This window comes from Chiloscyllium plagiosum, unplaced genomic scaffold, assembly GCF_037043375.1.
Source record: "Chiloscyllium plagiosum isolate Xiang-an unplaced genomic scaffold, Cpla_swu_hap1 HiC_scaffold_29, whole genome shotgun sequence".
In the NCBI taxonomy this organism is placed as follows: domain Eukaryota; kingdom Metazoa; phylum Chordata; class Chondrichthyes; order Orectolobiformes; family Hemiscylliidae; genus Chiloscyllium; species Chiloscyllium plagiosum.
This window is the reverse complement of record NW_028270167.1, coordinates 99,376,087-99,388,852: the sequence shown is the minus strand read 5'-3', so window position 1 is coordinate 99,388,852 and position 12,766 is coordinate 99,376,087.

The following is a 12,766-nucleotide window of genomic DNA, read 5'->3' as shown; positions in this document are numbered from 1 at the left end:
CACATCAGTTCAGGCAGCATCCATGGAGCAGCAAAATCGATATTTTGGGCAAAAGCCCTTCATCAGGTCTCAATATTATCCCTCCGCAGTCCCACCACAGATCCGCTCAGGGAATCCTTAATAATGAGTAGTTCCCTGCCTTTTCTGTCACGTATTCATTCTCGGGACCTGATTTTAACTTCGCCAAATATCTGGATCGGTCGGTTCCTCGCCTGTTTACACACGATGTGTGATTTCCGACCACGGCGGAAAGCATGGGGTGAGGCGTCTTCAAGACTTGCTTCTTTAGAGGAAGGAACTTTAATAAAAGGGGCATGCAATCTTTATTATTCCATGTAGTTTCATCCTGATAAGGGTGATCATGCATGTCATGCCCTCCTGTCTCGCTTCCACCCGAGCGGAAAGGGGACCACTTGGGCCATTGGTCTCTCAGAGGCACATGCAAAACAATTGATTTTATTCAAACTTTTCACAATGTACTTTACCCATTGAATCCAGACAGTTGTATCCCCATATCATGTTTCTACTTCAATGGTCTGCTTTAAGTCCGACACCTCTACAATTTTTATCATCTTTAGGACAGAGTGAGGGACTTTACTATTCCTTTCTTCTACTCGGGTTCTGTCTTTCACCTGTATTTGTAAACAACATCCCAGGAAATTCTTCCCGTCTGCTTTCATCTCTATCCCAAATATTTGATGTAATTGGACCTAATGGGTTTCTCCCATAAAACTGTTTCATTCCATGAGGTTTTCTTTATTGTTAAATATATTGGATTATACTTTTAATCGGGACAGTCAAGAGCTGGCCGGAAGAGTCCTCGGTGTACTGTAACGAATGGATTATTTAAGAGATCACCTCTGAGATCTTCCTGCCTCCGCCGTTCTTTACATTCTTAATTCCAAAGATATCCTTTACATTTCTCTCTCCGGGACACTTTCATCCCGTTAGTTTTATCCCATGCACACTAACCCCCACCTTTCCAGACCTTTTTCATAGAACCTGAGATGTATCTCTGTGTTACTGTGTTCCCTTTGATTTTTCTACATCTCCACAATCCACCAGGCTGCAGGCATCTGTTTCTATGACTTGTGCATTTGTACTTTGTGGAAACGTTATCACTAAGTAAGACGACCACACCATAGCCTGACAGAATCCAACGACTAGACAAAAACTAATATAGTGTACGTAAACATTCTTCCCATTTTACAGTGGTATTGAAGCACCGAGAGACTTAGCATACAATAGTACAGAAACTATCCCGCGCTCGCACCGCTACTGTATAATCAGTTATTTAAAGTTTTTTCAAATTAAGTTTAAGTGGCTCTTCTGTCGATTCAGTTGTCCAGACTTCTGTCTCCACTGGAGATTCCACTGGCCCTTTGATCCGAGTGTAGTGAGTCCAGCCTTTCTCTGTCGTTCTTATCGATGTTTCAGTGGTCAAGAGTTCTTGGTACGGCCCCTCCCATTCTGGTTGCAATTTGGTCTCAGTCCATGATTTGACTAGGACTCAATCCCCAGGTTGGATCGGATGGATGGCAAATTCAGGGGGTGGAGTCTGTGCCAGCGAACACTGTTTTCTGAGGAAAGATAAGGAGTAGGACAAGCCCAGTATATACTTATTCAAGAACAGATCTTTAGTCTCCAGAGTCGGCAGTTCCCCTTTTTTTTCCGAGATAGGGCAGGCTACATAATATCTCATAAGGAACAGCCTCATATCTTTCCATGGGGCCGTTCATACTTTCAAAATTGCTGTAGGCAAACACTTAGTCCAAGGGAGTCTGGTTTCTATTAGTAATTTCTGTAACTGTTACTTGAGTGTCTGGTTCATTCTGTTAATCTTTCCTGATGAAGTGCCAAGGAGTGTGGAACCTCCAAGAGATTCCTTATCCCTCCATTTTCCCCTGGAGTATCCTGGAAGTAATATGAGTTCCCTGATCTGAATCTATACCTTCCATTATACCGTATCTAGGGATTAATTGTTCGAGTATTACCATGGACTCCCAACTTGCGGTGGCAGTGGCTAACCGGTATTCTTCCACCCATCCAGACAGGTGATCAACCATCACCAGCATATACCTCAGTCTTCCCACTCGGGATATTTCGGTATAATCTATCATCTCGAATGCTCTGAAATGGTCTGAGCTCAGGTTCTCTCCCTCCTGGGACTTGTATCCTTAAAACCTCGTTGTTGTTTTTTTACGTTATACATCCCTCGCATATCTGTTTGGCTATCGGATATATCCCTTTGCATCCATATTTCCTTACGACTACATCACACATTGCTTGCACTCTCCAGTGACTCCTATGTTGTAGGATAGCCATAATCTCTTGCATCATCATTTTATTCAACATTTCCCTCCCGTCGGGTAACATCCAGCATTCATCCGCTGTCTTTGCAACTCCTAAATCTTTTAGTTACTTTTCGTCCTTTGCCGTGAACAACAGGGTACCCTGAAGATCTGGAATTGCAGGAATGAGGGAGCATATCACTGCTCCCTGTGAATTCAGGACCGCTTCTTCAGCTACCTCACCGGCCAGTCTATTTCCCCTTACTTCCGGTTCATTCCCTTTCTGGTGTCTGTTTGTATGAACTACCGCTATTTCTGTCGGGAGGAACAGAGGTTCCAGCATTTGTTTTATCAATTCCTCATGTGCTAATTATTTTCCTCTGCTATTTATCAGTCCTCGATCTTGCCAATTTTTTCCGTAGATATGTACCATTCCAGACACATAATTGGAGTCTGTATATATCGTTCCTACTTTTGTTACCTCAGGTTCTGAGAGCTCTTTCTAGACCAGAGCGTTCACAATTTTGGGCTGACCAGCCGTCAGGTAGTATTTCAGCCTCAATAACGCTTCCCTCTATCCCATCTACTCCAGCATATCCATTGTGCCTTTTCCCCTCAATCACCCAGGAGCACCCGTCAATAAACAACCGAGCTCCCGCATGCAACGGTAAGTCTCTTAAGTCCATTCACACTTTAGTCTGATATTCAATAATACCAAGGCAGTCGTGTTCTGGATTGTCAAAGGCCACCCCCTCCCCCGAAACAGAAATGCAGCTGGATTCAAGCAACTGTCTGTGACTAGCACAGGATCATCCTGTTCTATTAATATTGCATCATATTTCAAGATCCTCGAGACTGTGAGCCATCTTCCTGCTTTCTGATTTCATATGATCCGTACCTGATGTGGGGTGCTGAGCACTTAGGCTCCCACAAAAGTAAGTTTCCGACTCACCACTACCAAACAGGCTGTTGCTGCCACGGCCTGCACACATTCCGGTCTGGAATGTAGCATTCCATTCTTTAATTAATAGTGAATTAAAGCAGTTAATGTTTCAAATTAACCATAAATCAATATGACAGGTCACTGAGAATATGTGAAATAATCCTGCCAATTAATATTGATTCAGTCTAATCCAATTGATTTATTATATATATTAATGAGCAATTATATATATTAAATAATTCATGGTGGAAACGCAACAAGTGAGCAAAACATTTTAAAAACTATAATTGCGCAGTTCTGTTTGTTTATCAGTCACTTGCGACTTCTCATTCTATTTCTGTAATCGTTTTGCTCGAGCACATTCATTTTTAAGTACCTCAACAGATTTCATAGCACCATTTGCAGTTAGCTCAATTCCCCCAATTTGTTGGCAGTATCTTGCCATGAGCACAAAACTCATTCTTCGTGCTGCTCATCTCAAAACTGTCACCATAATCCAATTAACTTTTTCGTTCCCGCTCCCTTGGGCTAAAAATTTAAGGATGACATTGCTGCCCCTGTATCGATTAGGAACATTACGTCCTCTTTGTAAGGTCCCACCTTTAAATTTATCAAGGGTTCCTGGTGGGTCCCCGGGGGGGACAGGAACCTCTGAATTCCCTATTCTCCACCAAGGTTAATAAACGCTACTGCCTTTCCTTCCTTTTTCAGATCTGGGCACTCTCTGTTAAAGTTATGTGTCCTACCACAGTGATTTCCACTTTGATCCATGTTCCTGTCTACCAGACCTCTTAACATCTCCTCCACGATCTGATCTCATCCCTTTATATTCAACATGTTGCCCACCACCATTCCGGTTTCCTTCTCCTTTTAGTTTTGTCCTTTCCTTTATTACCTCATCAACCATGGCTATCATTATTTTTGGCCTATGTTTCTGCTTCTCATTTTAAGTTGCTAGATCAATTGCTGAGCCTATTTAACCAATTGAACAGCTTTAGGACCACCTAATGGCCATTCCCTATCACCCAATGTTTTATTTAGCCTTTGATGTTTTATAAAAGAAATATTGCAATATTTCTTGCTCCCTGTAACCTCAAATACGACGACCCTCTTTCCCCTTGTAATCTCACATACAAGTTTTCAATTTATGCTTGTCTAACATTAACGCATGTTCCTAACTATACATTTTGGAATTTTATTTGTAAACATATATTTATATATTATAAATTTATTTATTCAGTGTTTAATATTTAAAATGTAAAATGCACACAGTTCCCAACTTTGAAATCCACTATAATTGCCCGGATTTAGTCCCGTGATTTAAATCCAAAAATAGTTTTCTTAGGTAGACCTGACAAGTCATTGGTCAATTACAATGCCATAAGTCGTGAAATAACCAGAGCTGCCTTAAAAAGGATTTCTCTATTCAAGTTTTAAAAAAGTCAAATGCATAAATAATGGCCGAATCCAAGATCACCGATATTAACCATAGAATTTTTTATTTATTTATTACAATCTAATGTTGAACTGAGACTTCAACTGTCTTCCATAAATCGCTTTTATGTGAGGGTAAAATTGATTAGTTAGAAACTGATATTAAGGCAGTCATGACCTGTCAAAAGAACAGGAGCTAAAATTTGATTTCATAATCTGCAAAATACTTAACGTTAAAAGAAATCGTGTTAAAATTTCCATAATAGAAATTAGATACAAAATAGTCCCGGATTTCAAGCTCCAGGGAACAAAGCACAAACATTCAATCACCAACAATCAAATGTACATTCAAACCGAATCACAAAGGGTTAAAGTTTCTTTTAGCTGTACAGCTCTTTCTCTCTCACACACACACATAAATACACACACACAGACACCGTATCTCACTTTGAGTTTCCCGCAACGACTCCTCTAGCTTTTGAATATTTTTCTGAATGTCTGTCCAGAAGCTAATTGTGAAGTGTACACTCAGTAGCCCTTCAGCTACTCGCCCTTCAAAACACGAAGCATAATCTTATTCCACCAGACTGGAAGGTTGTTTTCCATTGACACACAAATTCATATATCTGCAAACCCAGTCTTCATCTGACCCGTACTTTGGCCAGAAGACGGCAGGACGAAGAATGGATTGCTCAGTATATACAAAGCAACAATATTTAATCATCTTTTTCCTATCTTTTCCCCTTGTAAAAGTACTATTTTTTTCCAATTCCACAATATTCTGCCCAACGGACTTTCTGGTGATTTGTTGTCAGGGACCCCGCCTCCGTTTCCATTTTCTTTTTCTTGGAGGCTTTTTCCTTACCCACGGCACAGCCCATATTGAGTTCCTTCGTTAGTCCCTTATAAACTACTAGAACTCAATCCCAGCCACCAAGGGAATACTTAAAAGTCAATTTTCTTACAGAGTTGCCTGGCTCACTATGCCTACATACAATCTTTCGCCTGGTTCACATAGACACTCATCGGATCTCGATCAGTCAACCAGAAGGGGGAGCACACTGCCGAGGAACACGGGTCCATTCTAAAAGCCGTCAATGGTGCTTTACCCTGCCGGTGATGAAGGACATCCGGACCGAAGCCCCCAAATTGTGAGAAGCAGAGCTCACAGTCTAATAACTTTCAGTCCGAGTCAAAATCTGAAGCAGCGAATTTTATTGAAACATTCTTGCAAGAAGGGCTGACAAGTGGGCACACACATTCACACAAATTGCTTTACAATTGTTTCAATTTTAATTTTTGGTTCTGCCCGTTTACCTCATAGATCTTCATACCTATCAATCTCCCTGATTATGTTCTGCCATTAACCAGCTGCGCTCCGCCATTATGACTTCCCCCCTTCTCCAATTTGGCGATCCTCCCCTCTGTAAGTGCTGACATAAGGGAGAGTTTGCTAAACTTGGATCTTGATGCTCTTTTCACTTTATCTGTTTGCTTGTAACATCTTCCATTGTTCATAGGTACATTCCATTCCTGAATATACATTTTAACGATGTGTTTTTTTCCTTGCCTCGTTTATGCGTGTCAGCTATCTCAGCTATTTTGCTGAAACTGTAAGTTATTTAAACTATCATGATGAAAGAAATTATTTGCTGGAATAATTATGCACTAAAGTTATTACCCAATTATCAACAATTATACACAAATGTTAGTAATTATTTACCTTATTCCCACAATTATACACTAAAGTTCGTACTTAATTATACTTGCAGAAGGAACACTGTTTACCTACAATTTTGTATTGGTTGTTATAACAGTTATGCTTATTCCAATTAAGCCAGAGGTTCCTTCATACCTACTCTTCAGTCACACAGGGATGATGGCTTGCAAAATAAGGCAAGGAAATGATGGAAAGAGCTGAATGGAGAACTGCATATGATAGGTTAATATGTCCTTAAGCCATTTAACAAGCCTGTACTCAATTTGTAGCAGTGATCAATTGGGATAACATTCTTTGGAATCATCCATCCACCAAAACTGAGATAAAAATCACAGAGTCAGCTCCTGACCTGATCACATATGCTACTTGATTAATAGAATTGCCAAGAGATCCAAAATCTGTGCCCCTTTTGTGTATGTCCACGCAGCGTGAAATAACGCCCTTCATCCCGGGTATCTCTTGCTCGTCTTTGTCCCAGTTTCAAATATTTTCAGGATTTTACGGAGCATTTAATGCATAGAAAGTGGTCATTAATTCCACTGACTTTTTTCAACTGTTTATACTCACAGGAGCTTTCAAACATGAACTAAAAATGTCCACTCATCGACATTAATCTCTCATCTTCTATCCTCAAATCTTTATCGAGCTTTATCCAATTAAACACATAAGAGAGATTCACGTCAATATCCATCCATGTGGTTGTGATACCAACATTCAGAGTATTCATTTGATAGAGACGTCTGTCGAAAATAATACATTGCCTCATGATTAACTCTCTCACATCGAATGTCTCATTCACGTTTGGCTGAATCACTTTGAAATAGGACACTGTCCTATTCGTGTTAATTAATAGATTAACGCGAATACCAGAGTAGAGCACAGTGCTCCTCGTTTGCATAATCAGAGTGACAAATGCTTGTGCTGCAAAGGCGGATTATTATTGATGAATAGTCACCAGATTGACACAAATATTTAAAACCAGAAAACAAATATTTGCATCGATTGACAAATAATGACATTCCAAAATACAGATGAATTGTTCTCCCCAGCTATTGGCTGGTATCAGGAATGTTGGCCCAGTCGTCTGATGTGGGCAAAGTCAATCCAGGTATTCGAGGTGGAATTGGATTCGTATCGGAACAGGAATGAGGTGAATGGTTATGAAGTGATTGCAGAAAATTGATACCTGGCGAATGACACATTCTGAGCAGAGTAGAGTCAAATTGTGTTTGCTGACCTCCTCCTCTTCTATAACGATTCTGTTGGCACCTGTGCACAGGATGCGTATGAATCTGTGAACAACATTTTTTCTTGATTTGTTTCATTCAGAAAGGCCACTATTGTGTCCTTTCTGAAATAATCAAAATCATAGTGCGAACGGTGAACAACAAGGGAGATCATTCGATAGAGTTGTGCCCATTCTGTATATTACGCCTGTTTTTTTTTCTCTCTGTAAGATTATATCATGCAGGTACTGCAAATAGAACAGCCTTTTGAATAAAGTCACAAAAGCACCACGAGTGGTGTTTCTGAGTGATTAAAATACGAAAACAGGATGAAGTCTGAATGAATGTCAAGGGATGTACTCATAACACTGACATCCAGGAGTGGAGTCCACATGCCACTGTGCGATATTTTGGAACTGTGAACAGAGAATTACTATTAGAAAGCTCCGATAGAAGAGGGAAATGATAGAAGATAAATTAAGAATTAGCCATCCTTGGACATTAATGATGTTGAGTGTGTTCCCCCACTGGAGCAACTGCAGAAACAATAAGATGCTCCTCTATGTCTGGCGTGGACTTCCACAGACTGCGTGTGATCGAACTTTCTTTTTGACTGTTATCATCAACGGAGTTACCACCAACTCTCTGACAGCATAAAGTCTGCGTATGCACGTCCTTACATCTTCCATCCTATGTGTACAAATGTCGTTTTTTTCATGGTAATTGTTTTCCGAACATCGCATAATTACAAGAACCCCAACTGACTTGAATGTTATGCTCTGAATAGCCAAACAGCTCCTTCCCTTGCATCATGACCTGGAAATCTGTGAGAACAGGTCCAATTGCTAAGACCTCAAACAGGATAGGGCAAACAGTTCACCCATAACCAAATCAAACGAGTATTAGTGACACATTTCTGAGCTTCTTGACAAATTCCTCTAGTTCCTCCCCGCTTACCTGTCGCTTTGAAGTCGGTCTCGCTCTCGTGTATTCCAGTTCAGCTGCTATCTTTCTCGGCTCGTCTAAACTCTTCCATGCGTTGCGCCAGTTGACCACATGCTCGCACAACATCGTCATGAAACTCTGAACAAAGTGATGGTTTGCTGCATAATTTTCATTCATCAATACTATAAATTGTAGCAAAATCAATGCAAGTTTAATATTTTCCATGAAATAGCAGATAAAAAGAGAACAAGGAAACATCTTTCGTGGCGTTTGAAACTGGTTTAATGGCTGTGGCTGTTTGGTTACATTTGTTTAAAATAGTCCCTGCGTTTCGCAACACCCACACTCCCCACAACCTTCCACAAATGGTGCAGGAATATTAGTATTGGCAGAATATATGACCATGCCGTACACGGCAATGTCAACGCATCCTGGATTTAGTGGCTCCTATTCTGGCACTTACAACGGATTTATATTTCCAGCAGCAGACCTGAATACTTGCTGCGTTTGAGAGACCCCAGGGGCCTTACAAGGCCAACCAGGCTGTATAGTGGTGATCAGTCAATGAACACTGCAGCCCCGGCCCATGATGTTGTAAATGCCAACATCACATTCGTTCCATGTTCACTGTTAGCCTCGGAGATGACCTTCATCAATGTCACGTCGTCAAGTCCAATGAGGTTCTCAAATGGTGATAGCGGCTGAATAAGCATAATAGTACTATTCGTGTCGAGTTGCAAAATAGTGTAAGAGGGCGCTTCCCGTTTAAGGTCTTTATAATTTTTAGGAAATATGTTATTACCCGGTTATATATTAATTTAAGTATGGTATAAATTTCAGGCTCTGTCCCCGAAGCAGGGTTGATACTGATTCTGTAAGTGTGTTGCTGGAAAAGCGCAGCAGGTCAGGCAGCATCCAACCTGCTGCGGTTTTCCAGCAACACATTTTCAGCTCTGATCTCCAGCATCTGCAGTCCTCACTTTCTCCTCGATACAGATTCTTTAAGTTTCTGCACATGTCTCTGGTTTCGGGTCGTTGTCATTTTCACACTCAACATTTGTGCAAGTTGTACTTTAGTTGAAAAGCTTGCATTATCTTTTGGCTTTGTATCAATTTTAAAGCGCTATTATTTCTGAGTCTGGATCAGTTTCAGGATCAGTAGGATTTTTACAGGATCCACGTTATTTTCTGTACCTGCATCAGTTTCAGGGACGCATTCATTTCAGGACTGTATGAGTATCAGAATCTGCATTTGGAAGCGTATAAGATTTAATATGTGCATTAGTTTCAGAGTCTGTATCAGGTACAACGTCTAAATGTGAATCAGGGACCATGTCAGTTTCACAATCTGTTCTCTATACAAGGTCTGACTTGCTTTTGGAATGTTTATTGCAGGGTTTACATCACTTTCAAGCTTTGCATTAGTTTCTGTTTTAGGTTGTGTATTCGTTTCAAGACCTGTGCCACTTACGTTGTAAGTTACAGTTGTTATTCGATTCAGTAATGTATCAAGTTCAGCTAATTTAATTGCGTCAGGATCAGTAATATATTTATATCTGTTTCAGTTTCAGGTTTTGGATTCGATTCAGGCTTTTCCTTAATTTCAGGAAGCATATGACTTTCAGGTTCCCTAATCGGGGAAGGATCTGCATTACGTTCAAGGCATATATCCATCTCATAGTATATATCAATTTGACTGGCTGATTTCGATTCATCTGTAGTAGTTTCATACTAGGTATGAATATTATCTCGTCATTCCCGAAGATAACGTGCTGCCAATTAAGCTCCACACCTCGAACCAATCCATACGAAAGTATAACGTAATCCTTCATAAATTCTCAGTTTGTTACACAGCAAGTTTTCATTTAAATACACTCACAGTTTTTCGAGACTTTATATTTTCACTGTTACTCAATGCAGTGCAGTCAGTATTTTAGGCTTTGAGTTCTGTTCACGATTGCCACAAACCTGCATGTTCTGAAAAAAATCAGACACTATAGCAGCTCTTTCACTCTCTGCTCTTTTATTTGAATTTGTTGCTGAATGTGCTTTCTGCAATCCTTTATTAATTAATACCATAAAAATTCACAATTGTTCTCATTCTATCAATATTCTGTGAGCAAACATAAACTAAATTCCAATATTGACTGAGCAAGTGTGTCTTTAAATCCTGAGCTCCCCAATCAATGAAGATTAACCCTCTTATCTTTCTTTACTTTCAGAGTGTTTATTGCTTTCAGTGTTTCATTTTTAGGGTCTGCATCACGTTCATGAAATGCAAGTTTCCAAGATTTTCCTTACATTTACGTTTTGTATTATTTTCTCTTTTAGGGCCTATGCTAGTTTCAATATCTGTGTCACTAACTCTGCAAGTTGTGCAATACCGATTGAACTCAGGAGTTGCATTAATTTGAACATCTGCATAGGTTTCAGAATCAGTAACAATATCAAGCAGAGAAGTTCCAAATTCTCTATTAGATTAAAAAGCTGCATTAGTTTCATGGAATAGATTAATTTCAGTGCGGACATCAATTTCACTGTCTGATAGACCTTTAGTATCCGCAGGAGTTTCCTGTTCTGGATAGTTTCACCGTCTCTGTTAGAATTGTGGAGATTTATAGTTTCGGAGTGTGTATCAGTACTAGGGTCACTACAAGTTAGGAAATGCGCTTTAAATTTAGCCTCGGTCCTCTATGCACTCAACACCCGAACTGAAATTTAAAATTTCATTAATTATTCGTTGGTGACACAGTGAGTTTTGGTAAATAAAATGACAGCTTCACAAGACATTGTATTCCGAGTATTATTCAGTGCACACCAGTCAGTGTGTTGATTTGTGAATTTTGATCAGGAGTTGCACAACTTCACATGTTCTGAACAAGTAATCTTCGAGCTCTTTCGCTTTCGTTTCTTTTATTTCCACTTGTACGTATTACGTTTTGTAAACTCCCTCAGTTCAGAATTCCATGTCAATTGAAAATTGTTCTCGAATTCTCAATATTCTGCCATGATAAATAAAAAGGCCAAACCCAAAATATACACAACAATCACATGATTAAATCCTGAGCTTCGAGATCAAGGAAGGTCGACTTTCTTCTTTTTTGCCTTTTTTAAGTAAAAACCTTTTCGGCTAATTTCTACACTTCAAAACAAAGAAGAAATACGGAGCCTGTTACGATTGTGACATGTATTCTGACTATTTGAATACGTTCTTTTAAAGTCTGTGCTCTGCTATCTCTTCCCACTTCCAAACAACCCCTGTCCCTCAAACGGAGCAACTTTAGATTTGAATAAAAATAACAGCATCTCATTTGTTACACAATGGCCCGAAGGGGCTACTTATTTGCTTGTTTCACCGAGCTCTATCTCTCTGCAGCTTCTAATTTGCATGAGTGCGACTCATTCCGACTTTTAATCGTGTTGCCTGTCAAAAATTCAATGACCTGGATAGTGATGGAAGCATTGTACCTGATCTTGACTGTGATGGTTACACAGGCATGTGTACCCGGATGGACCACAGCTACGACTGCCTCTTTTTTGGCCATATCGAACAGTCCCGCTTCAGCACTTGGACAGGCACGGCACCTCAACGTTTCCAACGTTAAATCGATGACTTGAAGGTGCAGCGTCCTGCACACAGTCTGAACTGGAGCATTTCATCGATTTCATCTACATCTCCCTCAGCCCCTCAAATTCTCGGAAACCTCCTGCCAATTCCCTGACTTCACCATTCACATCACTGGCGAGAGAATTCAAACGGACATCTACTGCAGACTGCCTGAACTTTCCCTCCTTCCACCCCGTATCCTGCAAGAACTGCATCCCATTCTCCTAATTGCACCGCCTCCGCTGCTTCCGCTTGGACGAGGTGCCATTCCACTCGAAATCATCCCAGCAGTCAACCTATTTTGAACATCGTGCTATTGCTGACTCCATCATCCGTCCAGCCCTTCACCGCACCAATTCTATTCCCATTCGACCATTCTGAATGCACGCCCTCCCTATGTAATAAGGAAAGAGTCCCCCTTGTCGTCCTATCACTCCACCAGTCTTTGCATGCAACGCATCATCCTCGAACACTTCCACGAACCCCAAATGAACCTCACCAACAAGAACATGTCCCGACCCCTGTCATATTTCCGCAAGGCCTGTTCCCTCTGTCGTGCCTCCGTTAACGGCACCCCCGCCACTGTACCTTCACCTGCAA